The sequence below is a fragment of the Tiliqua scincoides genome, chromosome 11 (genome assembly GCF_035046505.1).
Source record: "Tiliqua scincoides isolate rTilSci1 chromosome 11, rTilSci1.hap2, whole genome shotgun sequence".
Classification (NCBI taxonomy): domain Eukaryota; kingdom Metazoa; phylum Chordata; class Lepidosauria; order Squamata; family Scincidae; genus Tiliqua; species Tiliqua scincoides.
This window is the reverse complement of record NC_089831.1, coordinates 5,396,332-5,423,864: the sequence shown is the minus strand read 5'-3', so window position 1 is coordinate 5,423,864 and position 27,533 is coordinate 5,396,332. Positions and strand designations below refer to the sequence as shown.

The 27,533-nt window shown below is 49.7% G+C and overlaps 1 pseudogene; it reads left to right on the top strand.

Annotated features, from left to right (window-relative positions):
• The first annotated feature begins 11,947 nt into the window (after window positions 1-11,947).
• LOC136662427 (SWI/SNF-related matrix-associated actin-dependent regulator of chromatin subfamily D member 2-like) lies at window positions 11,948-15,760 on the top strand (annotated as a pseudogene).
• Window positions 15,761-27,533: the final 11,773 nt, after the last annotated feature.

The window sequence follows — 27,533 nt, the reverse complement described above, 5'->3', positions numbered from 1 at the left end:
GGGCCACATCAGCTCTCTGACACCGTGTCGGGGGCCGGGTAAAAAGGATTAATTTACATTTAAAATTTGAATAAATTTACATAAGTTAACATAAATGAATATATGAAAGACGAACTTATATGAATGAATGAAGGTCTTGCAATAGTGCAAGGCCTATAAAAGGCCTTGCACAAAGCAAGGCTGGCCTTTCCTTTGCTGCTGCTACTGCATCACAGACGTGAAACAGCAAGAAGTGGAGAGAGCCCTCATCCCACAGTTCATGTGACAGGTCGAACAGTCGCCCTCACATTGCGAGCAGTTGCATTGAGCCAGTGGAGGGCCAGAGGCTCATTGGAGATGGGGGCTTCCTGAGGGCCGCATTGAGAGGCCTCGAGGGCCGCATGTGGTCCCAGGGCAGGGGTTTGGGCACCCCGATATAGAACATGAAGGTATTATTAGTACATACCAAGGTTTTCACAATGTTGGCCATGAGTGTCAAGCTCTGCTTGTTCCCCCCCCCCAAAAAAAAAACTTGCTACCTCCTGCACCTCCTTACTGCTCTGGGAAGATTTTTGTGCTGGATAACCTTTCCTGGAAACCCTTCCCTACCCTATCCTAAGCACACCCCAGGGCCCCTTTGACTGGACTCGGGCTTCTGAGACTTGAAGGGCTGGCAGCTTCTCACCCCACTCTTGAGCCATCTCTTAGAGTGGGGTCTGCAAACTTTTCAGCCCAAGGGCTGCATCAAATATCTGGCATGGTGTTGAGGGCCAGAAAAAAAAAATTAAATAAAAAATTTAAATAAATACATTAGAGGTGGAACTTTGATGAACGAATGAATGAATGGGCTCAATTTCCAGGATTTCTCCAAGCACCAGCACACACTAGAGAAATAAATCACACACTTAAACGGACTCCCATTTCCTCACCCCACAAGCAGCTTCCTAAATGTACAGGAGAAAATAGAAAAGCCCATCACAGGACGTTCCCAGGATTTCTCCAAGCACCAACACGGACCACACAAATGAAGCATATGGACAAATGGACCCCTTTCCCCCACCTCCCAAGCAGCTTACTTCAATTGACAGGAGGTCTCCCAACCCTCAGCAAGCCTTCGAAGGCCTTCAGAGGGCACCAAACGTTACTTCTGGTTTTCCAGGAAAAGCAGGAAGTGAGGTTTTCAGACCTTTCCAAGGCCTTCTCATGGCCAGGGAGGCTGCATGCAGCTCTCGGAACACCCTCCGGATGGGACCGGAGCACAGCTCTCGTCAGGTTCGGTTGAGTGAACCAGTGGTTCTCTGGGGACCAGAGCCTGGCTGTGGGCTGGATAGAGGCTCACCACAGGCCACATGTGGCCCCCAAGCCAGGGTTTGGAGACCCCAGTCTTAGAACATCTGCAGCCATACCTCTTCCAGCTTTTTCTTCTTGGTAGGGGGCTCGTCTGTTTCACGCTCCTCAACGTATGCCCGAAGGTGCACCTGCAGGTCAAAACAGAGGTTGGCCTCGTCATTGGGCTGACCCTCTGCAGTCAGGCCCGCTGAGATCAGGGGATCTCCTGAATTCAGGAGAAGAAACAGAAAGCAGAAATCAAACATCAGGAATGAGAAATCAGAAATCATCCGGGAGGTGGTCTAGCTTCAGTTTGCAGGCGGGTTCAACGCCATTCCAGTGAACACCAATCCATCAGGGTGGAAGTGCCACACAGGGGGAGAGTTTGTAGGAAAGGAGAAGGGATTGCAGAGGATTCTTCACTGATGTTTCCTCTGGTTGCTGCCTCGAACCCAAAAGCTCCTTGCTCCTTTGCCTTGACCACCGTTCATCCCTGTCATCCTCCTTTAGCCCTCTGCAGCCTTCCCCAGAGCCTGCTGCATTTGGGCCCTCTCCTCTTCACCAGCTCCACCCTTGCCCCAAATCTGGCCTCTTGTTCCTCAAATTCGGTCCTGATTCCACCTCTTCTATCTCATTGGGTCTTCAGCGTCTGTTGTCCGTCTTCCTCCCACTTCCTCATTCTCCTCTCAGCTCCAGTTGGACCTCACATTCCTTCACTTCCCCTTCCACTGCCAACTCACTTGTCTCCTTAGATTCTCCCTTCTGGGGCCACCTCCTCTAACAGTCTTGGTCCCCCTTTCTTTGTCTGCCCACCTACACATTTTCCTACTCCTCTAGTAGTGTCATAGGTTTCACAAAAATGATTATCAGGTGTTGCTTCTGATCCCTCCAAATGCAATCAGGAGCTACTTTCAGTTGGGTCCAGAAGTAGCTCTTGATCACAAATTGGGGCCGTTTAGCGTCTCAGGAGGGATCCACAGAAGGGTCTGAGGGCTCCACGCACAGCGGTGGACTTGGCACGGCGCTGAGCCCACACAACTGCAGGGTAGCCTACCCTACCCTACCCTACACGTGGGTACCCTTACTGAGGCTCCCGACACAAACGGAGACAGTACTTCTAGTTTCCCAGAAGTTCAATTTAAGTCCACGGGAAATCCGATTCAGTCGCCTGCTTCCACTGGGAACCGGCTCCCCTCCTTCTTTCCAGGTGCCCACCTCCCTCTCTCCCAGCAGCCTCCAACACCACTAGCTTCCACTTCCCAAAAGCTGATCCTTCTTACCGTCTGTGAAGGCTTTCCAGAGCCGTTTCAGGACTGCCTGACCGTCCCCATCTCCATCCCCGTCTGGGATGCGGATTCCGCTCTGAAGCCAACAGCCTCCTGAAGCATCATTTGGAATTCCTGTCGCCATGGGTGTCGGAACCCTGGGGTGGCACCCAGGCTGGGTAGCCTACTCGGATGTGCTCTGAATAGAATTTTGGCAGTGCACCCCAATCTTTGGGCAGTGAGATTGTTGTCCGGCTGTACAATAAGTAACTATGGTCTTCATGTCCATCCAATACAGTGTCACATGCGCTTATGTGGGAGATACCTGGTCAATGTGTTTCTTTTGCATGAATGTCGGTCTGTGTTTATTGCACCAGTTAACTTGGAGACTAGACCTTTCAAGCATCCAGAGACTACATGCGCTTCTTCAACATTGATAGAACATCTATGTCTTCGACATAACGTAAGCACATATTGACTGTCACCTGTACCACTGTGCACAGATGGCACATCAGGTGAACAGGATTTGTGTAGAGACTTCTCATTAAGTGCTTCTTCTCTGAGGGGCACACAGGGCTGGCCCATCCTGGAGGCTGACTGAGCAGAAAACTGGGACCTTCAGAGGTGTTGCAAATCTCTGGAAGCCTTGGCCACAGTCTGACACTCTCTGAGAAGCGCTTGGCCCGACTCAGGCCGCAAGAAGGGCAACAAAGGGATAATTGGCTGAACAGCAGAAGTGGGGGGCTGAGGCACTTCCCTTTGGAGGTACGTGGGCCCTTTTGTCTCTCTGCACCAAAGATGGCTCTGGGGTGAGATGACCTGGACAATGGGGGATTCACTGTTCCTTGCCTTGTACATCTGTGCCCCATCTTGTGACTCAAAGAATGGCATGTGGCAGCAAACTTCAGGATCATCAAGTCCAACAGGAGCCAATGCAGGCAAGCCGCAAGTCCAACATCCCTGAGGACAGCCCAGATTGAGACCCAGAACATCAGCCAACACACATTCTTCAGTATTTATTGGGGGGAGGGAATTCACAGCACACATCATAAGAACATAAGAAGTGCCCTACTGGATCAAGCTAAAGGCCCATCTTGTCCAGCTTCCTGTGTCTCACAGTGGCCCACAGGATGCCTCAGGGAGCACACAAGCCAACAAGAGACCCATATCCTGTTCCCGCTCCCTTGCACCTGGCTCTCTGAGACAGCCTACGTCTAAAAGTAGGAGGTTGCACATACCCATCACAGCTTCGAACCCGTGATGGACTTTTCCTCCCGAAATTTGCCCAATCCCCTTTTCAAGACATCTAGGCCAGACGCCATCACTGCATCCTGTGGTAAGGAGTTCCACAGACCATTGTACACTGGGTATAGAAATATTTCCTAACTCTCCCAACATTTAATTTGAGTGGATGTTCTGGTGTTGTGTGAGAGGGAAAAGAGCATCTCTCAATCCACCCCCTGCCGTTTTGTATGTCTCAATCATGTCCCCCCCTCAGGTACCTTTTTCAAGAGGCAATTTGAGCCCAGAATTGTTCCAGCATCAAGTGGTCATGCTCTGTTCATTCTACAACCATAGCTTGTGCGCTTGCTTGCAAGGCCCAGCACCTCATCTTCTTGCCGCTGGGGAATGGGGTGATGAGAAGAAGCCCCTGGAGAGGAATGGTGCCTTCTGGGAAATGCCAGCTGCAGGTATGTAGCGCTGGAAACCGGTATTGCGCCAAGAAGGTGAAGGAACTCCTGATGCCCTGCTGGATCTCTCCTGCCTTCAGAGGCCATGAAGAGGCCTCTGCAACTTTTTTGGGAAGGAAACAGGACCAAGTGTCAGTGTTGAGGGAGCAAAATTTCATTTGATTACTTCAGATGGTTTTATTTCTCCTTTTTGGGAGGTGAATGTTGTATTATATGGTGTTATTTTGCATTTACTATTGTCAGAGACCTCTAAGGATGGGTCTCCGAGGACCTTTGCCAGCCATATTTCTGTTGTAAGTCTAGGGAGAGCCAGGAGGCATTTCTGGTGGGGGATTCTGGGATCAGCCTCTGGCATAAGGCAGTGTTGCCAAGATTTACCCCTCCTCGCCCTGAAACACCCCCTCCCCACCACATCGCACCCTTGCCCCCGCCTCTCCTGTCCTGGCACAGTCTGGGATCCACAGCGCTGGGGTCATCACCTCCAACCGCTCTGTGGCCCTTCCTCAAAATGGCATGGCAGTCGTGCCATCTTCTTTGCATCCCACCATGGTCAAAGGATTGTGCCATGAGACCTGTTGACAGAGGCCCAGAGTGCCCAGAACAAGACCACAGAAAAAGGGTCTTTGTCTGTGGCACAGCCTTCCCTGGTGCCTCACCTGAAACACGCTGAGTGTGTCACCTCTGTGTGTCAAGCCCACTTGCCCTGAACAACATTTTGCAGCCATTTGGAGAAGAGCTGCCATTTTCTGGCCATCACCAGATGTTAACTCTCCACGGGGGTAAAGGGGTGAGGAGTGGGGGCAGCAGGAACGCACATTTGGGTATTTATGTCTTTTGAGTGGTGATGGGGAGAAGACTCATCCTCCAGCACAGAAGCTCACAACCTGTGTTCCTCCCAAATTTTGTCTGTGCTGCACAGAGCACTGTAGAGATCCGAATAAGACGTTCAAGTCATTCACCTGGGGGCCCTGCGTGAACAGGAGAGCAGCTAGTCAGGGCAGGGCAGCCACTGGATTCTGAGCAGAATGAGAAGGAGGAAGGGCCTCCTGAGGGACCAAAAGCTCTGGGGCACCCTCCAGTAGTTTATGGAGCACATGCTGCTCCTACACCCCCACCTGAGGGCCATGCATCAGAACCATAGGATAGGCCTGCCCCTTTCGGGAGGAGACACCACAGGCATCAAGTCCAGCACTGTCCTCCTTCCTTCCCATTTCCTGGGTGACTTTCCTCCCACTTAGTGTCTCTGCTGCTGTAGTTTGGGGTTCTTCAAGATCGCCACTGGAAAAGCTGCCAGCAGATGCCAACCTCTCCATTACATTGGCCATTTCTGCTCTGTGCAATCACCTGGGGAATTTGCCTGCCTCCAGATCCACCTCTGCAAGGAGATATCACTTTAACCCCCCTCAAACATGTAACATTTCAGAATTCCTCTTACCCGAGAAGCAGGAAGGAGGAGTCAGAGAGATGGGGCACAATCCTAACCGGGTCTACTCAGAAGTAAGACCAATTTTGGTCAATGGGCCTTACTCTCAGGAAAGTGTGGTTAGGGTTGCAGCCATGGTCTAATGTGGGGAAGGCTGACCTGTCGAGGCAATTAGCAGGATGTCACCTGGGGCCTGAGCAGAGAGCGCTTCATGTAAGAAATAACCCGAGCAGAGGCCGTTGGGTGAGGAGATCCACAGTGAGAGGGTCTCTGGCTGGGCTGCCGGGAGCGGATGTGGGTCCAATTGACTTCAAGTCAGTTTGGAGGCTGAATTAATGTGAATTAATTAATTAATAATATAATATATTAATTAATTAATTATATCATATGGGGTGACAAAATTGTATGGGCCCCGGGTGTCAAATGACCTAGCTACACCTCTGGGTGAAATCGCAGACTTGTTGTTCCCCAGAGTTGTGTTTCTCTGACTATGGCAAGCAGTCGCTTTGGGAGAACTTTTTGAGTGTTTGCACGAGTGTACAGTGCCTTTGTTGGTTCAACCCAGAAGGCACAGCTTGGTCCAAAATGGCTGCCTTTCCCCTCAGGAGTGCAGCATAGGCAGGCCTGTTGCCTCAGGCTGAAAAGGGCGGGGAAATCCATTAAGAGGGAGGGAGGATTGAGGGAGAACCAAAGTGCCTCGGTCCAAAATGGCTGCCTTTCCCCTCAGGAGTGCAGCATAGGGAGGCCTGTTGCCTCAGGCTGAAAAGGGCGAGGAAATCCATTAAGAGGGAGGGAGGATTGAGGGAGAACCAAAGTGCCTCGGTCCAAAATGGCTGCCTTTCCCCTCAGGAGTGCAGCATAGGGAGGCCTGTTGCCTCAGGCTGAAAAGGGCGGGGAAATCCATTAAGAGGGAGGGAGGATTGAGGGAGAACCAAAGTGCCTCGGTCCAAAATGGCTGCCTTTCCCCTCAGGAGTGCAGCATAGGGAGGCCTATTGCCTCAGGCTGAAAAGGGCGAGGAAATCCATTAAGAGGGAGGGAGGATTGAGGGAGAACCAAAGTGCCTCGGTCCAAAATGGCTGCCTTTCCCCTCAGGAGTGCAGCATAGGGAGGCCTGTTGCCTCAGGCTGAAAAGGGCGAGGAAATCCATTAAGAGGGAGGGAGGATTGAGGGAGAACCAAAGTGCCTCGGTCCAAAATGGCTGCCTTTCCCCTCAGGAGTGCAGCATAGGGAGGCCTATTGCCTCAGGCTGAAAAGGGTGGGAAAAACTGTTAAGACAGAGGGGGCATTGAGGGAGAACCAAACGGAAGGCTTAGAATGAAAGGTCCGGCACTCAGTGCATCACATGAGGCAGTGATTCCCAATGTTTTTTCACATGTGTATCCTCCATATTAGCAAAATGTTTGTAATTAATATAGTTGCCGGTACATCAAATTAATGTTTTTTACAACTGATCTATATCTGATAATACACTAATTGATGTTCAGAAACTAGCACTTGCGCAGGCTTTTGCAGCTCCCTCTCTTCCTCCCTTCCTTGCCAGCCCCGCAAGGCATTCTAATGCAGACCTGTCTTTTTCCGCCATTACTCAGTACTTTTTCAAGTACCCCTAAAGGTCCTGGCAGGTACCCCTGGGGTATAACCACTGATAAAAGGCATGGATGTCAAACGCGTTTCATACAGAGGGCTGAAGTTAGCATTCATGGTGCCTGCTGAGGCCCGGAAGTGATGTCATTAAGCAAAAAGTGACATCATTAAGCAAATGATGGTCAGAAATAAGTTATTTGTTCTCACACAGAAACTTATATGTTGCCCATATGATTTTATTTCTTGTTTTATATATTGTATATCTTTAGTTCTTGAATTGCAAGCCACCTTGAGCATTTTAATAATAATAATACAGGTATTTATATACTGCCTTTCTTGGTCGTCCGATTTCTCCTCAGACTTTATTCAAGGCGGTTTACATAGGCAGGCTATTTAAATCCCCGTAGGGATTTTTACAAATTGAAAGAAGGTTCTATCTTTCAAGAACCACAACATTTCAGATGTTTCTTTCTGATTTGGTTTCACATTCTCGCCTCCATCCTCCCATGCTCAGAGCAGATGGAATAACTCGGCTCAGCTTGTCAGCTGCTTCAAGGTCGTATTTGCTATGCCATAGGAAAGGCAGGACATCAATCAATCAATCATTCAATCAATCAGTTGTTCCACAGAGCTGTGTTTTTCTTTGACTATGGAAAATGGTTGCTTTGGGAGAAGTTTTTGAGTTTTGCACAGGTGTACAGTGTCCTTGGTTGGTTAAACCCAGAAGGCACACCTTGGTCCAAAATGGCTGCCTTTCCCCTCAGGAGTGCAGCATAGGCAGGCCTGTTGCCTCAGGCTGAAAAGGGCGGGAAAAACCGTTAAGAGAGAGGGGGCATTGAGGGAGAACCAAACTGAAGGCTTAGAATGAAAGGTCCGGCACGCAGTGCATCACATGAGGCAGTGGTTCCCAATGTTTTTTCCCCTGTGTACTCATATTAGTGAAATGTTTGTAATTCATAAAGTTGCTGTTATTGCAAATTTATTTTTGAAATATATATTTATATTTATATATTTACAGCAAGCCTTCTCTGTAGTGCCGCCACAACCACAACAGTGCTTTGGTTTAAATCATTGCCCTCCTCCAAGTTGCTATTGCTTTTCTGATTTTTTTAAAAGTTGTTTTATATATTGTACATTTATGTACATTATTGTACATTTTTTATCTTGAATTGTGAACCGTTTGCTCTGTTAAAGGAAAGATGGAATAGAAATCTTTCAAATAAATAAATAAAAATTAGGGGAGACAATTAGGGGAGGTGCTATGCACCAACCCCAACATTTTGAATGTCACCATAGGCTAGATGCAGCAGTGGTGCATTTGTGCACCCGTTGGACATCTCATTCTGAACAAAGAGGGGCTTTAAATGACATGCCTGTTTCATCCTAACCATAAGCTTGGCACAGCTGGGTGTGGAATAATCACAGTATCTCAACATCCCTCAGCATGGGACTGCCATGGCACGGTCAGGCTGCAGAAACATTGCTGGCACATGAAACTGCAGGCACTGATGGCTGCAGAAACACAGGCACATAAAACATCAGTAAAATCAGAGATTTGGTATTGGCATTGGCCTTTAAAGCCCTTCATGGTTTAGGTCCAGGTTATCTGAGAGACAGCCTTCATACATTCCAGCCTGCTCTCTTAGATCATCTGAGGGGCTCTCTTTCAAGTGCTGCCATTATCCCAAGTTAGAGGGATGGTGGCACAGGGGGTGAGACTTCTCTATAGTGGCATCACAGCAATGCAATTCCCTACCAGGGGAACGAAGAACTTCCCCATTCCCTCATGGTCTGCCATACATTCCAGCCCACTCTTTTAGGTCATCCTTCAAGTACTGCCATTATCCCAAGTTAAAGGGATGGGGGTGAGACTATAGTGGAGCCACAACTCTGAAATTCTCTACTGGGGGAACTAAGACCTCCTGGTCTTTTGGTGAGGGCTTAAACCATCCTGTATTAGGGTGATGTGTCATTGGCTGTCCCCTGTGTCTATATAGCAGTGCTTCAGTAGAAATAGTTGCCCTCTACCATATGATTTTATTTCTTGTTTCATATATTGTATATTTTTAGTTCTTGAATTGTAAGCCAACTTGAGCATTTGCTCTGGCATAGGAAAGATGCTATGCTTTTCTTACCAAGCATAGAATTGGCCTTCTTCACTACCACCGCACATTGGGTCGACACTTTCATCGAGCTGTCCACCACCACCCCAAGATCTTTCTCCTGATCTGTCACAGACAGCTCAGAACCCATAAGCCTATATATGAAGTTTTGATTTTTTTGCCCCCATTGTGTATTACTTTACACTTACTTACATTGAAACACATCTGCTATTTTGCTGCCCTTTGTCCTAGTTTGGTGATATCCTTCTGGAGCTCCTCACAATCGCTTCTGGTCCTCACCACTTGGAAAAGTCTAGTGTGTCCCCAAATTTAGCCACCTTGCTGCTCAATCCTGACTCCAGGTCATTTATGAACAGGTTGAAAAGTACTGGTCCCAGAACAGATCCTTGGGGTACACCGCTTTTCACCTTTCTCCATTGTGAAAATTGTCCATTGACACTCACTGTTTCCTGGTCTTCAACCAGTTCCCAATCCATGAGAGGACCTGCCCTTTAATTCCCTGACTGTTTTCTCAGTAGCCTTTGGTGAGGGACTGTGTCGAACACCTTCTCAAAGTCCAGATATATAATGTCCATGGGTTCTCCTGCATCCACAAGCCTGTTGACCTCTTCAAAGAATTCTAAAAGGTTTGTGAGGCAAGAGTTACCCTTACAGAAGCCATGCTGATTCTCCCTCAGTAAGGTTTGTTCGTCTATGTGTTTTGAGATTCTATCTTTGATGAGATATTCCACCATCTTACCTGGAATAGATGTTAGGCTGACCGGCCAATAGTTTTCCGGTCCCCTTTCCTTCCCTTTTTAAAGATCGGTGTGACATTTGCTATCCTCCTGTGGTACCGTGTCTATTTTAAGGGATGAGTTGCATATTATTGTCAAGAGATCAGCAACTTTATTCTTCAGTTACTTAATAACTCTTGGGTGGATGCCATCAGGGCCCAGTGTCTTATTAATCTTTAATTTGTCTATTAGGTCTGAAACATCTTCTCTTTTAACCACTATCCTAATTAATTCCTTGGTCAGGAGGGGCCGTTCAGGCAGCAGTATCTGCCCAACGTCTTCTGCCGTGAAGACAGATGCAAAGAACTCATTTAATTTCTCTGCCATCTCTAAGTCTCCTTTTATCTCCCCTTTCCCTCCCTCACCATCCAGAGGACCAACTGCTTCTCTGGTGGGTTTCCTCCCTCGAACATATTTGAAGAAGCTTTTATTATTCCCCTTAATGCTGCTGGCCATTTTGTTCCTCATAGTCTCTCTTGGCTTCCCATATCACCTTCTTACATTTCTTTTGCCACAGTTTATGTTCCTTTTTATTCTCCTCATTAGGGCAAGCCTTCCATTTATGGAAGGAAGCCTCCTTGCCCTTTATAGCCTCCCTAATTTGGCTCGTTAGCCATGTGGGCACCCTCCTGGACTTAGTTGAGCCCTTCTTGCTTTGCGGTATACACTTCTACTAGGTCTCTATTACTGTTGTTTTAAGCAGCCTCCGTGCACTCTGGAGAGATTTAACTCTTTTTACCTTTCCTTTCAACCTCCTTTTAACCATCCTCCTCATTTGAGGGAAGTCCACTCGTTGGAAGTAAAGAGTTTTTCGTCAGATTTGCTTGGTACTCTTCCCCTGATGTGCATGTCAAAACATATTGCAGCATGGTCACTTTTCCCCAATGGCTCAGTAACGTTTACATCTCTAACCAATTCCTGAGTACTGCACAATATTAAATCCAGAGTCACCTGTCCTCTGGTGGGCTCCATAACTAGCTGCTCTAAGGCACAGTCATTTAGAATGTCAGGAAATCTGGTCTCTCTTTCGTGACCAGAACACAAATTGACCCAGTCGATGTGAGGATAATTGAATTCCTCCATGATTACAACCCTGTCCCTCTTTGACACCTCCCTGATCTGTTTCCTTATCTTCCTTCCTTGCCAACCTTTCAAGGCATTCTAATTCAGACCTGCCTTTTCCCGCCATTATTCATTTCCTTTTGAAGTACCCTTAAAGGTCCTGGCAAGTACCCCCAGGGGTATCCGTACCCCAGGTTGGGAACCACTGATATAAGGCTTGGATGTCAAAAGCATTTCATCTAGAGGGCCAAAGTTAGCATTCATGGTGCCTGCTGAGGGCTGGAAGTGATGTCATTAAGGAGAAAGTGTTGTCATTAAGCAGATGGTGGCCAGAAATAAACTTTTTGTTCTCAAATAGAAACTCATTATCTGCAAATGACAAAAGAGAAAATGTGCAAATCTTGTATGAGAGAGCCCAATTATCAAGCTGGGACAGCCCAATTATAACAGGGGACGGATAAATTGCTTCCGGGGGCCACATTCGGTTCATGAGCCTTATGTTTGACTACTCCGATAGTTTGCACTGAGAAGGAATATTGGTAGGGAATCAGTAGGGAACCAGAGAGCCTGCCATTGGGTTCTGTGGTGGTGCTGTAGGGGAGCTGCCTAAGGAGGTTCTGGATGGACTGAGGGGAAAGTGAAGGCAGAAAGAAGAGAGAAAGGAGGAGGGAAAGTCTGAGGGCATAAATATTACACTCAGTAAATATAGCAAAAATGGCTCAACTTCTGTTGGCTCTTGCAGACTTCCTGGCAGCAGAGAAAATGCGACCCCCTGTGCAAAAGACTCTGTGGCTGGCCAGGTGGAGGAATGAGGAAATTGTTACTCCACTTCAGCTGGGCACCACCAGTGAGTATGCCAATGCCAGACGTTATGGAAAGGTATGGGATGCGCTGGGGACATGTAGGGAGACTCTCCTCTCCAAAATCTCCATAGAATGGGAAATGAACACTTGCCCATATACGGAGATTCCCAGGTCCCTGAGGAGCAATCTTCTCCTCACATCTGAAGGGGAGACCTGGTTTCCCAAGAGCCAGGGTTCAGGGAGCCTTCAGGGAAGGCTGGCTGAGGGGTGCTCAGTGCCAGGGAAGGACCTCAAGCAATACTGCCAGGTCCCTTTCAGCAGGTCTGGCCAAGGGCTCTGTGGGGGGGCTCACCTCTTGGTTGGAGAGCACTGCCTCTGTCTCTTTCCTGACCAGTTTCTCTTCTATCACATGCAGGTCCCACAGGCTGATGACTTGGACTTCCTATTTCAAAAGAATTGGAGGTCCAAGTTCACAGCAAGAAGGGCAGAGGCCTGGTGGGTGGCAAGCACCAAAGGTAAGGAAGAAGAAACGCCCCCCCCCCCCAACAGACATACAAATTCAATCAATCACTCAGAGTGCACTGAGAGTTTTGGATTGCAATGTGTTACCTGACCAAGTACTTGATGTCAGGGTTTCTCACACTGTGGGTCACTGTGGGTGTCAGGGTTTCTCACACTGTGGATTTCTCACAAAGTGGGTCCTGACCCAAGTTCTGGTGGGTCCCACAGAGCCTCCAATGAAAACACGTGTGAGTGAAAGATTACTCATTGCCTCAAGCCCCGAGACTATTCTAAAGCATCTCCATAGAATGGGAAATGAACACTTTCCCATCTATGGAGGTTCCCACATCCCTGATCCGCAATCTTCTCCTCACATCTGAAGGAGAGACCTGGTTTCCCAAGAGCCAGGGCTTGGGGAGCCATCAGGGTTCAGGGGAGGCTGGCTGACTGAAGTAAACAGGCGCAAAAACACTGGGCCTTGGCCTTGGCCCAGGGGATGCAGGGGATGGACAGAGTGGATAGGGAGATGCTCTTTACACTCTCACATAATACCAGAACCAGGGGACATCCACTCAAATTGAGTGTTGGGCGGGTTAGGACAGACAAAAGAAAATATTTCTTTACTCAGCGTGTGGTCGGTCTGTGGAACTCCTTGCCACAGGATGTGGTGCTGGCGTCTAGCCTAGACGCCTTTAAAAGGGGATTGGACAAGTTTCTGGAGGAAAAATCCATTACGGGGTACAAGCCATGATGTGTATGCGCAACCTCCTGATTTTAGAAATGGGTTATGTCAGAATGCCAGATGCAAGGGAGGGCACCAGGATGAGGTCTCTTGTTATCTGGTGTGCTCCCTGGGGCATTTGGTGGGCCGCTGTGAGATACAGGAAGCTGGACTAGATGGGCCTATGGCCTGATCCAGTGGGGCTGTTCTTATGTTCTTATGTTCTTGGCAAATGTGTTTGTGCCACTCCACTTTATACTGGCCCTCACCAGACCTGCTCCGGTGGTTTTGCTCATGTGATGTGCTGAACCTCTGCAGTCTTTACCCTGCCCTGCCCTGGCCCTTGTCACTCCCTTTTTGGCCTCAAGCCATCTCTGGGATGGATGGCTAAGGCAGAGAATTGGTTTGGAGATTGATGGTCATGGATCCCAGATTGGGCTGGGAAAGTGCCAGAGGAACTGAAGTGGATACTATTGCTTGTTTGGGGTTTCTTGTTCTTATGTCTCTTGAACCAATGACATACAGCAATCCCAGGTTATCAACCCTATAGGAGGGACAGGGAGGGGCGTGATGGAGATAGGGTGGCCATGTATGTCCAAGAAGGGGTAGAATCTAGCAGGGTGGAGGGACCTGGAAGCGGAAACTCCACCTTGGCTGGGCACCTCCAGTGAGTATTCAAGCACTACTGCCGGGTCTGGCCAAGGGCTCTGTGTGTGGGGGGGGGGGGCACTTCTCTGTTGGAGGGCACTGCCTCTGTCTCTTTCCTGACCAGTTTCTCTTCTATCTCATGCAGGTCCCCCAGGCAGAGGACTTGGACCTCCTATTTGAAAAGAATAGGAGGTCCAGGTTCTCTGTGAGGAGGGCGGAGGCCAAGTGGCTGGCACTGGAAAACAGGAGGCGAGCACCCCAGGTGAGAAAGAAAAAGCCCTCCACACACACACACATACAGAGAGAGAGAGTGCAGTGAGGCAGAATATCAGCAGGGAATCGGGAGGGATCCAGGGAGCCTGCCTTTGGTTCTGTGGTGGTGCCATAGGGCAGCTGCTTAAGGAGGCTGTGGGTGGACAAAGGGAAAGTGAGGCCGAAGAAGAGAGGAAGGATCATGGAAAGTCTGAGGGCATGGGGTGTCACCTCCCTGAGGGGCTGCATCCCAGATGGTGGGCTCTCGGGGCGTGTGAAGCTGAGTGCGCCTGACTACCGGTTCCAGCCCTGCCCTGCCCTGCCCTGCCCTGCCCTGCCCTGCCCTGGTTGCCAAGAGAAGTGCAGGGACTTAGGGGTTGCTGAGCAAAAACAGCTGAATCTTGATGGGGTCTTGTTCCTTCACCCCCTGTAGAAAGTCCTTCTAACAGGAGCTCTGTCTCTGTTTCTTCACAGGCTGCTCCGACTGTGGCTGGGAGGAGGTGAGTTCCTGCGAGGACCCAGCCTGGCCAGGGCCACCCTATACTGACCAGTGGGGAGTGGAGCTCAGTTCCAACACCCTGGGATGCTGTCTGGTGTCTGGATGCCTGTGGCAGGATTGCAAGTGGGGTCCCCCTCAGGTCCTCCATATGGAACAGCTTCTCCACCGAGACCTGGAATGCCACCGTCTATGATCGATCCCTTCCGGAAGTGCCTGCTTGCTCCACAGATCCAGCGGCCTCCATCGCTGACCCAGTAACGAGGACTGAAAAGATGGCAGACAAGGTCCTACCACAGAGAATTCGTGAGCTAGTCGCAGAGTCTCAGGCCCTCATGGATTTGCTGATTTTGGATGGAAGCCGAATCTGAACATCTTCCGCAGGAGGATGGAGATCCAGGAGGCAGCCAAGGAACCTGTAACGCAAAAGCAGAAACTGCGTATTGACATTGCAACACCTTTACACCTGGCGAGGAGGAATCTGAAGGTGGGGAACACAGAGCCTCATGGGAACTTTGTGTGGAGGGCAAACTCTTGAATGACCCAAGAGCCTAGCAATGGAACTGGACAAAGAGTTGTACAGCCCAAAAAACCATCTGGTAGAGTGGAACCAGATGCCCACAACCCAAGAGACTGATGGCTTCCAGGCCAAGTTCCCAGGCAGTGTCCAGGTGAAATGCACCCTGCTGCTCAGGCTGGACCACCAGCCTGCATAGTACAAACCGGACCCTGTCTGGCTCGCTTGCTGGGCGTTCACACACAGACTCGTGCCAGCATCATTCAGGCCGTCTGGCTCGACATCAAACACAACAAGCTCCAAGACAGTCTTGAGAAGCAGTTTGACCAGATCTCTGGCTGCGTTTGCATGTGATTCTCTGAGATCCCCAGGAAACCAGTGGGGCTTCCACAACACCCAGATCCCATCAATTATGTGATCAGTGTGGACTGTAATGATCAACAAAGCCAGCCTGCTGAGACAGTGGTGTGGAGGTGGATGATCCTTCGAAGGCCCAAATGAGCAACTTCTTGGCTCCACCTCTAAGCAGCAGGAAACAGCGCCCATGGATGTCAAGATCCGTGAGACGATCGAGTCTATTACCAGCTGAAGATGCAGGGAGACTTGAGGTCTTTCCCTGCCACTGGGCACCCCACAGCCTGCCTCTCCTGTACGCTGAAGGCTCTATGTATGTCTGTGTGGGGGGGCGTTTCTTCATAATCCTTTGGTGACTGACTCCTTTCTTCAAATGAGAGCAACCGGGCCTCTGTGCTGCGAACTTGGCTCTCCTACTCTTTAGAAATAGGAGGTCCAAGTCGTCAGCCTGGGGGACCTGCATATGATAGAAGAGAAACTGGTCAGTGAACAGACAGAGGCAGTGCCCCCCAAAAGAGAAGCGCCCCCCAAAAGAGAAGTGCCCCCCCACAGAGCCCTGGGTCAGACCCAGTCAAAGAGACCCAGCTGTATTGCTTGAGGTCCTCCCCGGGCTCTGAGCACCCATCAACCAGCCTCACTGGAACCCTGAAGGATCCCCGAGCCCTGGCTCTTGGGAAACCAGGTCTCTCCTTTAGATGTGGGGAGAAGATGGCTCCCCAGGGGTGTGGGCACTTCTGTGTGTAGGAAAGTGTTCACTACCCATCCTATGGAGATGCTGGAGAGGAGAATCTCCCTTGAGGTCCCCAAGGGACAGCTCCCATGCAGCACCTCCACAGAACCCAAAGGAAGGCTCTCTGGCTCCCTACCGATTCTCTACTGAAATTCCATTTTGGTGCACTCTCTCCTTCCGTATGTCTGTGCAGGAGTGTTTTTCTTCCTCACCTGGGATGTATCCCTCCTGCGCTGGAGCGCCAGCCACCGAGCCTTGATGCTCCTGAGTCTGCACTTGGACCTCCGTTCCTTTACGAAAAGGAGGCCCAGCTCATCACCCTGGGGGACCTGCAGGTGATAGAAGAGACTCTGGTCAGGGAACAGACAGAGGCAGCGCCCTCCAGCAGGGAATTGCCGCCCAAAAGACTCCTTAGCCAGACTCTGGTCAAAGAGACCCAGCAGTATTGCTTGAGGTCTTCCCCGGGCTCTGAGCACCCCTTGGGCAGCCTCCCCCGAACCCTGAGCCCTGGCTCTTGGGAAACCAGGTCTCTCCTTTAGATGTGGGAAGAAGATTGCTCCCCAGGGGTGTGGGCACTTCTGTGTGTAGGAAAGTGTTCACTACCCAATTCTATGGAGATGCTGGAGAGGAGAATCTCCCTTTAGCTCCCCAGCATTTCCAGAACATCAAGTATAAGCATACTTACTGGTGGTGCCCAGCCGAGGTGGAGTTTAGCTCTCCACTTTCTGCCACCCGACCGGCTGCATAGTCTTGGTCCCAGGTGACCCCTTTGCTGCCTGGAAGACTGCAAGAGGAAAGAGAAGCTGAGCCATTTTTTCCAAATTTCTGAGTGTAATTTTTACACACTCCTTCCCAGAGTCAAACCCACCTCCGTGGCTGTGTCCAAGTCCAGCGGTCCCTCCGTTATCAGGCGCTCCAGGACCCTGGCCCTCAGGACACAGCACTAGGTAGGGAGTCACTGTCAAACCTTCCCAGCTCCTGCTCTGTGAACTATACCTATGGGTGGTATATACCTGGAGGTACAGTATATATATGTATATACCTGGGGTGCCCAGGTCAGCCTGGGGGATCTGCAGGTGATAGAAGAAAAACTGATCAGGGAAGAGAAAGAGGCAGTGCCCCCCAACACATCCCTTGACCAGACGCACTCAGAGGGACCCGGCGGTACAGCTTGAGGTCCTTCCCTGGGACTGAGCACCCCTCAGCCAGCTTCCTCTGAACCCTGAAGGCTCCCCGAGCCCTGGCTCTTGGGAAACCAGGTCTTTCCTTTAGATGTGAGGAGAAGATTGCGGATCAGGGATGGGGACACCTCCGTGTATGGGAAATTGTTCATTTACTGTCCTATGGAGATGCTGGAGAGATAGGAGGAAGTGACACTTCTAGCATGCCTCAAGCATGCTTCTAGTGCGGTTCTTTTGAAAAATGACAAAATGGTGTCCAGTCATACAAGAGTCGTTAAAATCAATTACATGGAGGCTACCGTGTTCCTACCAGTAGAAATAAAGGCATAGAGGCGGTTATCTTTTCTTGCTCTGACACAGAGTACTTGGTCGAGTAACAAGTTCTGATCCAAGACTCTCAGTGCATTCTAAGCAAGTGAGTGAATGTGTGTGTGTGTGGGGGGGGGAATGTTTTTTCTTCCATTTCTTTGGTGCTTGCCTCCTGCCCTTGAGTGCCAGCCATCGGGTCTCCGTCCTCCTTGCTGTGAACTTGGACCTCCTATCCTTTTGGAATAGGAGATCCAAGTCATCTACCTGGTGGACCTGCATGCCCTCCAACACAGCCCTTGGGCAGACCCTGGTCAAAGGGACCAGGCAGTATTGCTTGAGGTCCTTCCCTGGCACTGAGCATCCCTCAGTCAGCCTCCCCTGAACCCGGAAGGCTCCCTGAACCCTGGCTCTTGGGAAACCAGGTCTCTCCTTTAGATATGTGGAGAAGATTGCGGATCAGGGACGTGAGCACCTCTGTGTATGGGAAAGTGTTCATTTCCCATTCTATGGAGATGCTGGAGAGAAGAGTCTTCCTGTCTGTCTTCAGCTTTTCCCACCCATTTCCATAACGTCAGGCATCAGCATACTCACTGGTGGTGCCCAGCCAAGGTGGAGTGACGATTTCCACATTCTTCCACCTGGTTAGCCCCAGAGTCTTTTGCACAGGGGGCCGCATTTGCTCTGCTCCCAGGAAGTCTGCAAGAGCAAACAGGAGTTGAGCCATTTTTGCTGTATTGATCGAGTATGAATTTGACCACCCCTTTCCAGAGGCAGAGTCACAAATTCCTCCTTCCTCCGCCTGGCTGGCAAGAGAAATTTCAAAATGCCTTCATTTCCAGATGTTTCCCTTCAGGGTGGGGTCATCCTTCTTTTTGCTGCAGAGCTCACATGCCTTCCAAGCTTCCTGTGGGAGCAGTGGCAAATCAGCCAGGCTGTTATTCAGTCTTGGCAGCTGAGGACCTCCACACTCCTCCACCGTCTCCTGGCAGCTTATCACAGGGACTCCCCATGGCTCTGTTCTCTAACAAGGGCTACTCTGCAGATTCAGTCCCCCATCCAAGCCGTGACAAGAGTTACTCCCACTTAGCTCCTTCAGGCAGGGCAACAACTCAACCTCCAGACCACACCTCCTGCCATGGAAAATTTGAGCGTATGGAACAGGAGAGAGGACTCCTGGGACAACGAGACCCAGCATTCTTGCTTGAGGGCAGTGTCTGGCACAGACTACCTCTTTGCCACCCTCTCCCGAACCCGGAAAGCTGGGTATTCAGCCAGGGGCCTCGGTCACTGGTTCTTGGGAAACCAGAACTTTCCTTTAGCTGTGAGGAGAACATTGCCTCCCCCAGCGTCACTGTCGTCTTCTCCTGTCCAGTGGTGGTGCCCACCGAGGTGGAGAAAAGAACCCTAGGTTCCCCCACCAGACCAGCTGCACTCTGATGACCCACCTGGTTTTTGGCTTTCTGGAACACTGGCAGAGGAAACAGATGTTTAGACTTCTTTGCCCTCTTGATCAAATGTAGCATTCCCCCGCCCTCCCTCCCCAGCCAGATGCAAGATGGTCCCTGGCTCTCTTAGTTCTTAGGAACTTCATATCTTCCTCACCTCACTCATTTCTCTTCGCACTGCAGTTCTGAGCCACCTGGCCTCCATCCTCCTTTCTTTGAACTTCTTCCTCTGATGCATTCTGAATAGGTCCAAGTTTTTCAAGATCAACACTGGAAGCTGGCTGCAGATGCTGACCTCTCCGTTCCGCTGGCCATTTCTGCTCTGCGCAATCAGATGGTCTCTCTCATTTACATGGGTTATGAGTTATTTTTATTGGTTATATAGGGGACCCTTTTGTCGGCTGGGGAAATGTCACTCGGGGAGTGGAAAATTTTGGAGTCCTCCATTTAATTAATTAATTAATTAATTAATTAATTAATTAATTAATTAATTAAATGTTTTCTTTGTGTTACTTTGATTTAAAACTATGTGATTTTATTTTTTTAAAAACACACCATGTATGATGTTAGGTTAATTTTCAATGAATAAAATGAAGAATATGGAACTCGATGGACCCTTCTGTTGAGTATCACGAATAGATGTCTGCAGGATGCGTACATAATGAGAATTCTTCTGAGTGGTTGCATTATTCTCCAGCATGCATGTGCTGTTAATGTTAATATTGGGGAAAACATCAACATGGTCCTGTGTTTTGCAGCTGCAGAGGTTTCCCACATAGAGCTGCCAAAGGGACACAGCGCAGTGCTGAAAAGCAGCTTGTTGGCATCCTTCAGTCTCGGAAGACTATGGTGTCACACTCTGAATGGTGGTTCTGGAACAGAGTGTCCTCTCCAGTGCGCGAAGCCTGGGTAAAGTAGGTATGGAGGATAGGCTGTTACCCATGCAGCAAATCCCCCCTCTCCACGTCGCTGAAATGGTCCAATAGAAAGGCAGAGGCCAATACGGTTGGTTCCAGCATCGCAGGAGTTGCCAGAACGTGACTGTGTTCAGCCATGAACTGCCTCAGGGACTCCGGCTCCAGATTTTGCCTCGAGGTTGATTCCTGAAGCCTTTTCCATAACTGGATGTAGCCACAAGGCAGTGGAGGTTTGGGATCAGAGTTTTCCTTCTCTCAGATGAGCTGCCTTCCCAGGCTGACGAGTCCCATCTACCCAGTGGCTGTTTAGTTGCCTCTTACGACAAGTACAGCCAAACTGAGGGCCTATTCTTATCCCCAGCCCCCAGGGGAAAAGCAGCACAACAGCACAAAAGGCTAGATTTGCAGCAGTAGACATAGGAAGAGCCCTGCTGGATCAGTGCAGAGACACCAGCTTGGAAAGCTTGGAAAGACCACCCAATAATAGGCATGAACAGTTCACATCCGAGCATTGGTAGAGCCCTGCTGGATTGGTCCACAGACACCAGCATTGGAAAGCACCTAGACTGAGAACAATAGGGATCTGTGTGGATGGTTCACTGAAGAGCAGAGGGACGAGTCCAGCAGGATCAGACCAAGGCCCATCTAGTCCAGCAGTAGACATAAGACAGAGGAAGAGTCCTGCTAGATGACTCCAGCATGGAAAAGCACTGAGTGTCCAGAGACACCAGCATGGAAAGCACTGCTCCATCTTGCCTCTACCCGCTTCCCAAGAAAGGAAATACAGGTTTCTTTCCTCCTGCTTACGGATGGGCGATGCTTTCTGTTGAACTCCAGCAATGCTCTGGTGCCAGGAAGTAAAAAAGGATGCCAGCAGGATGGGAACAGTAGGACAGGAGGTCAGGGGGCAGGGGAAAGCACATCTGAATACATGTCATTGGCTGATGAACAGAGGAGCACCTGAGCACTGACAAAAAAGCAAACACTGGACCATCCAGGTAAAGGAGGAGCAGGAAAGGCAAGCCTCAACACACTGTGGCTTGGAAGAAAGCTGCAAAGAAGGCTGAGGAGGGCCAGCGAGGCTGCAGGATGGAAGCTCCGTGGCTCAGGGGGCGGGGAAAAGCAAATTGGCCTCCCTAAGCCCCAAACATGCTACGGCTTGTAAAAAAAAAAGCTGCGAAGACGAGCGCTTCGCCAACACAACCAATTTTTTTTGTTTTAAACAGGGATCCATGCCGGGGGGGGGGGGTGCATTGCATCAGCACCCCTCTCCAGCTAGCCTGGCCTCACACCTGGGGAATTTGACCCACTTGCTCCCTTCCAGATCCACCTCTGCAAGGACATATCAGTTTACTCCCCCCTTGAACATGTAACATTTCAGAATTCATCTTACCCGAGAAGCAGGAAGGGGGAGTCAGAGAGATGGGGCACAATCCTGACCAGGTCTACTCAGAAGTAAGACCGATTTTGTTCAATGGGGTTTACTCTCAGGAAAGCATGGTTAGTTTTGCAGCCATGGTCTAATGTGGGGAAGGCTGACCTGTCCAGGTAATTAGCAGGATGTCACCTGGGGCCTGAGCAGAGAGCACTTCGTGTAAAAAATAAGCCCTGAACAGAGGCCATTGGGTGAGGAGATCCGCAGTGAGAGGGTCTCTGGCTGGGCTGCCAGGAGCGGGTGTGGGTCCGATTGACTTCAAGTCAGTTCGGAGGCTCCCAGGTTTTTGTACCCACAAAGACTGGTTTGGAATTTGCACAATTCTGGCTGGGTGGATGGAAATGAAAGCTGATTTGCGCTTGGGAGGTGGCATCATCCTGCAGGGGGCGCCATAATGGGTCTTTGCCCCGAGGCACGGAGCTGGGTGGTCACTGTCCCAGATTCCTCAACAAATGACAGCCCCCCCACCCAGAATGCATTGGAGGGAGAGAAGTGCACTGACCGTGGGTTAAAGCTGTAGTGGAAATGCAGCCCAGGTCTTCTCCAGAAGCACCAAAATGTATTATTATTTTTTTAAAAACTTTATTAGCCTAATAAAAAACAATCAAGACACCATACAGAACGTTGCCCCACATGCTCCCTGTATGAATGAGAACATGTGTGTCGTATACTTCGTCTTACACTCCCAGGGTTTTGGGTGCTCAGAGTTCTTGATTCCTGAATCCTAGAGCTTCAAGAACCCCTGTTCGGTAGAACTGCCACCACCCTGTATGTGCCAGTGCCTCCGTGCAGGGACACTGAGACCCTCTAGGCTTAACTATATCCCTTGTAGGCATTGAGCACTTTCTTTACTTAAAGTCTCAGTCCTCAAGTTACTAGTCCACAATGAGGATTTTTGGTAGCTTGCTGAACGGCTAGCCAGGATTCTGAACCTTTGTCCCCAACAGACAATGAAACAACATAGTAAAAGGATTTTTACTTTATTAAGTACATAGGGTTACAAAAGTTGCAAAAGTCAGCAAATGCTAGAGGCATAAAAACTTATATATCAGCATTGAAATAATAAAGCTAACTGGCTATCTCTATTATTTTCTAACTCTCGCCCGGGTCAGCTTCATTTGTAGACCTTTAGCCCAGTTACCTATGAGGCCACATGGTCCTGGTGGGGCAGGATGTGCACCCACCACCTTTACCACCAAGAGACAAGGCAAAAGACAAAGGAAAAAAAGACCAACACACCCCCCTGGGCTCTGTTCTTACACTTCTCATGCCAACAGGATGGGGTGATTCTGTACTTATTTGAACTGACCAATCAGAACTCTTGGGGACAGAATCTTCTTGAAGTGGGGCTGGATGCTAGCCCTCTTCGTTCTCCCCCTCCCCAATGGGGATTCCTGGGCGCCTCTCTGGCTACTGAGGTGCTACATTATCCCCTTCCATTGAGTTGTAAATTCCTTGCAGCTAGGATGCAAGCCACTTCTAGGTTACTGGGTTACTTTTTTTCAGGCTTTGCAATGCTGCTAGGCCTGAACTGCACATATTCCTGACAATGTGTTAGTACAATCCAAACCCAGGGAAGTGAAACTTATACCTTCAGACCCAAAAGACCAGGTCCCAGCAGCAGATCACCCAGTTCAGTTCTCAGAATTCCCAGGTTCCAATCAGCTCCCCCCCTGCTAGTTTCATGTGTGTCTGGAACACATGGCCCTGGATCATGTGTGTTTTTGCATTGCTGGAACGTGCAATTAACAGTATGGAGTAGAAATAGAAGTCTGGGGCACTGAAGAGAACAGAAGAGGGAACAAAATGAATATCCAAAACGAAGACAAAGGCCAGGCCAGTGGTTTGAACATCCTCACACAGTAACAGGGGAGAGAGGAAAGCCAGTCCTTGGAAGCCCGTGCAACTAGCCACTTGGAAGCCTGGTGGGTCCTAAACCACAGTTTGAGAAACGGCATTCAGCCACTAGGTGGGGTGAATAATGGAATCTAGTGGAATGAAATTCTAATTATTTCACAGCACAAAGGTAGGAAATGGGATTTTGTGAAATGGGAAATGGGAAATTTTGGCAAATGGGAAAAACAAGGGATTTTTCTCCTTGTCACAAGGCATTTAAAGGTGGATCCCAGTAGCAGTGGTGAGTCAAATCAGTGGATGCCAAAGTCCCACCTGTATTGGTAAGAGGATTTATATATTGCTTTCCAACCAAAGTCCACAAAGTGGTTGATATGACCAGAAGAATGAAAGCCTGGTTCCCTGCCCCCACTGGCTTCCAATTTTTTTTTTTTAGAAGAAGAGACTCCAGCAAACAAGCTGGACAAGAGGGGCCTTTGGCCTGAGCCAACAGGGCTCTTCTTCGGGTTAATGTAGTGAAACAGCAGAACCTTCTTCCCCATGTGCATGTGTGTTTGTGCTCCTCGCTCTTCCTTGCAGTTCCCAAGCCTGATCTGGACTCCTTTGTGTCCCTGCGGGTGAAGGAGGAGCAAGAGAACATCCTGGTGGAGCCGGAGACCGACGAGCAGAGGTCAGAAGCTGGGACAGTTGGGCACCTTAGATGCAGAAAACCACATGGTTCTTGGGCTTCACCCCTTTGAGCTTTTAGATCAGTGATTTTCAGCCACTCTACTGTGGCACATAAGTGTGCGGAGAATGGTCTGCTGGTGTGCCACGGGAGTTTGTGGGAGGGTCATTTATTAGTAGGGTCACTGGGGGATGTGAGCCCCCCACCGGCAGTGCGGTGTCAATTGTCCCAAAACCGATGATGTGCCTTGAGCATTTTGAGCACCTTCAGAGTGTGCTGTGAGATGAAAATGGCTGTTTTAGATGGCTGGTGAATGCCAGCCTTGCCCCAGATTGCTTTGGCCAAGGGGTCTGAATCCATCCACATCATGAAACCAGCTTTCACTCTCACTTGGGTGGGGCTGAGTCTGTTGGAGACTTTTGGAGAGTCCCAAATCTGAACACAGGTGTGTTTGTGTTATGATGGATGCCATCTTGGGCGGGTGTGTGTGGGAAGTGGAGGCTGGTGAGGCAGAGAGACAAAGGCTGCAATCCTAACCAACTGACTGGCAGAAGGGCAATGCACCTCCGAGGTAAGGGAACAAATGTTGTGTTACCTTGAGGGGGCCTCCGTGACTGCCCCCCCCCAACTGCAGGAAGCAGCACATGCCCCACTGGCACAGCTATGTCCGTGCTGGAAACTGGGTTAGGATTGTGCCCAAAGTGAATTTTTTAAAGTCTCAGTAACAAACATGCAACCCAGTCATGGAACCAAAACATGCAACATACAATAAGAACATAAGAACAGCCCCACTGGATCAGGCCATAGGCCCATCTAGTCCAGCTTCCTGTATCTCACAGCGGCCCACCAAATGCCCCAGGGAGCACACCAGATAACAAGAGACCTCATCCTGGTGCCCTCCCTTGCATCTGGCATTCTGACATAGCCCATTTCAAAAATCAGGAGGTTGCGCATACACATCATGGCTTGTACCCCATAATGGAGTTTTCCTCCAGAAACTTGTCCAATCCCCTTTTAAAGGCGTCTAGGCTAGACGCCAGCGCCACATCCTGTGGCAAGGAGTTCCACAGACCGACCACACGCTGAGTAAAGAAATTTTCTTTTGTCTGTCCTAACCCTCCCACACTCAATTTTAGCGGATGTCCCCTGGTTCTGATGTTATGTAAGAGTGTAAAGAGCATCTCTCTATCCACTCTGTCCATCCCCTGCATAATTTTGTATGTCTCAATCATGTCCCCCCTCAGGCGTCTCTTTTCTAGGCTGAAGAGGCCCAAACGCCGTAGCCTTTCCTCATAAGGAAGGTATATCCAGCCCCGTAATCATCTTAGTTGCTCTCTTTTGCACCTTTTCCATTTCTACTATGTCTTTTTTGAGATGCGGTGACCAGAACTGGACACAATACTCCAGGTGTGGCCTTACCATAGATTTGTACAACGGCATTATAATATTATCCGTTTTGTTCTCAATACCCTTCCTAATGATCCCAAGTATAGAATTGGCCTTCTTCACTGCCGCCGCACATTGGGTTGACACTTTCATCGACCTGTCCACCACCACCCCAAGATCTCTCTCCTGATCTGTCACAGACAGCTCAGAACCCATCAGCCTATATCTAAAGTTTTGATTTTTTGCCCCAATGTGCATGACTTTACACTTACTGACATTGAAGCGCATCTGCCATTTTGCTGCCCATTCTGCCAGTCTGGAGAGATCTTTCTGGAGCTCCTCACAATCACTTCTGGTCTTCACCACTCGGAAAAGTTTGGTGTTGTCTGCAAACTTCGCCACCTCACCTGCTCACCCCTGTCTCCAGGTCATTTATGAAGAGGTTGAAAAGCACCGGTCCCAGGACAGATCCTTGGGGCACACCGCTTTTCACCTCTCTCCATTGTGAAAATTGCCCATTGACAACCACTCTCTGCTTCCTGACCTCCAACCAGTTCTCAATCCATGAGAGGACCTGTCCTCTAATTCCATGCCTGTTGACCTTTTTCAAAGAATTCTATAAGGTTCGTGAGGCAAGACTTACCCTTACAGAAGCCATGCTGATTCTCCCTCAGCAAGGCCTGTCGGTCTATGTGTTTTGAGATCCTATCTTTGATGAGGCATTCCACCATCTTACCCGGTATGGATGTTAGGCTGACCAGCCTATAGTTTCCCGGGTCCCCCCTCTTTCCCTTTTTAAAGATAGGCGTGACAATGTGTGTAGGAGAGTGATTTCCAACCCCCATTGAAAGAAAGTCCCATGATGTTTAATGGGGCTTATTCCCAAATTAGCATGGTTGGGATTGCCACCTATGGCTGCAATCCTATGCCCACTTTCCTAGGAGTAAGTGCAATTGAGCACAATGAGACTTACTTCTGAGTAGACATGCCTAGGCTTGTGCTGTAAGCCTGCTTGCTTTCTGCCTCTTTCAGTGAGTATGTGACTGGTTTGGAAGAAGACTCTCAGCACCTGATCCGGTACAAAACCATCGCTCCCCTGGTGGCTTTGGGGGCAGTTCAGCTCATCTGAACATCCTCAGAGACATACAGGCAACTATTTCTTTTCGGGGGTGGGAGGAGTTCTGATGATTTATTAAATATCACCAGGACTGCTGGGTGACCAGATCTCCCATGCTTTTCTGCCCTGGGAACCCAACTCTGCTCGCTTGGCAGGGATCAGGCATCTGAACTACTCTGGGTGCTGTGAAATGGCAACAGGAGGCCCGATCTGCAGGATTTGCCCCCCCCCCCAAGCTGGCAGCCAAGGGAGGTTGGAGGGGTGGAAAGGAGCACATCTGCTGTTCTGTGTGCATCTGGGAGGTGGCACTGTTTTGCTGTGCTTGTCTGAGCCGTGGCGGCCCAGTAGCATCCACTGCCTTTTGCAAGGGGTGTGTTTGTGAACCCACCTGTGCTGGAGAGTGCTGTACTCGAGGTCTCATCGAGCCTCCCCCCCCCCCCGCCATACTTTGCACATGAAAACTTCAGGAGCCATCTGGGCATTTCTGTAACTTCTGAATGGAGCCATCACAGATTGAGGTGTCTTGGAAATGACAACAAATAGCACCAGCCACCTCCTGAGACAGTTGCCAGAATTAAAACCCAGGACTGCCCTCTTCAGAATACCCCCTTTTCCCCTTGTTTCGAAGGTGCTGCCCCACCAGCCATCCTCTGCCCCTCCCTTGTCCTCCTCCTCTGTAGAATCATCAGCTAAGACCCCTGGCATTTGGAGAATATTAACAGTGAGTGGAAACAGGACTGGAGCAGGGGGCAGGGCTCTCTTGATAGGCTACCTGGTCTTAGTGCAGACTCACTGCCATGATCTTTGGGTAATGGATCAATGGCACCCTTTCAGGCAGTGGTGCAGTCTGGGCCTGGCCCGGCCTTCCTGCTGTTCTGTGTGTCGGGCTGTTCTGATAGATGCAGTACAAAGACGTGGGCAGCCCGCACCGGCACTGGTGGTGGCATTCGGTCTTCGGCAAAGAAGA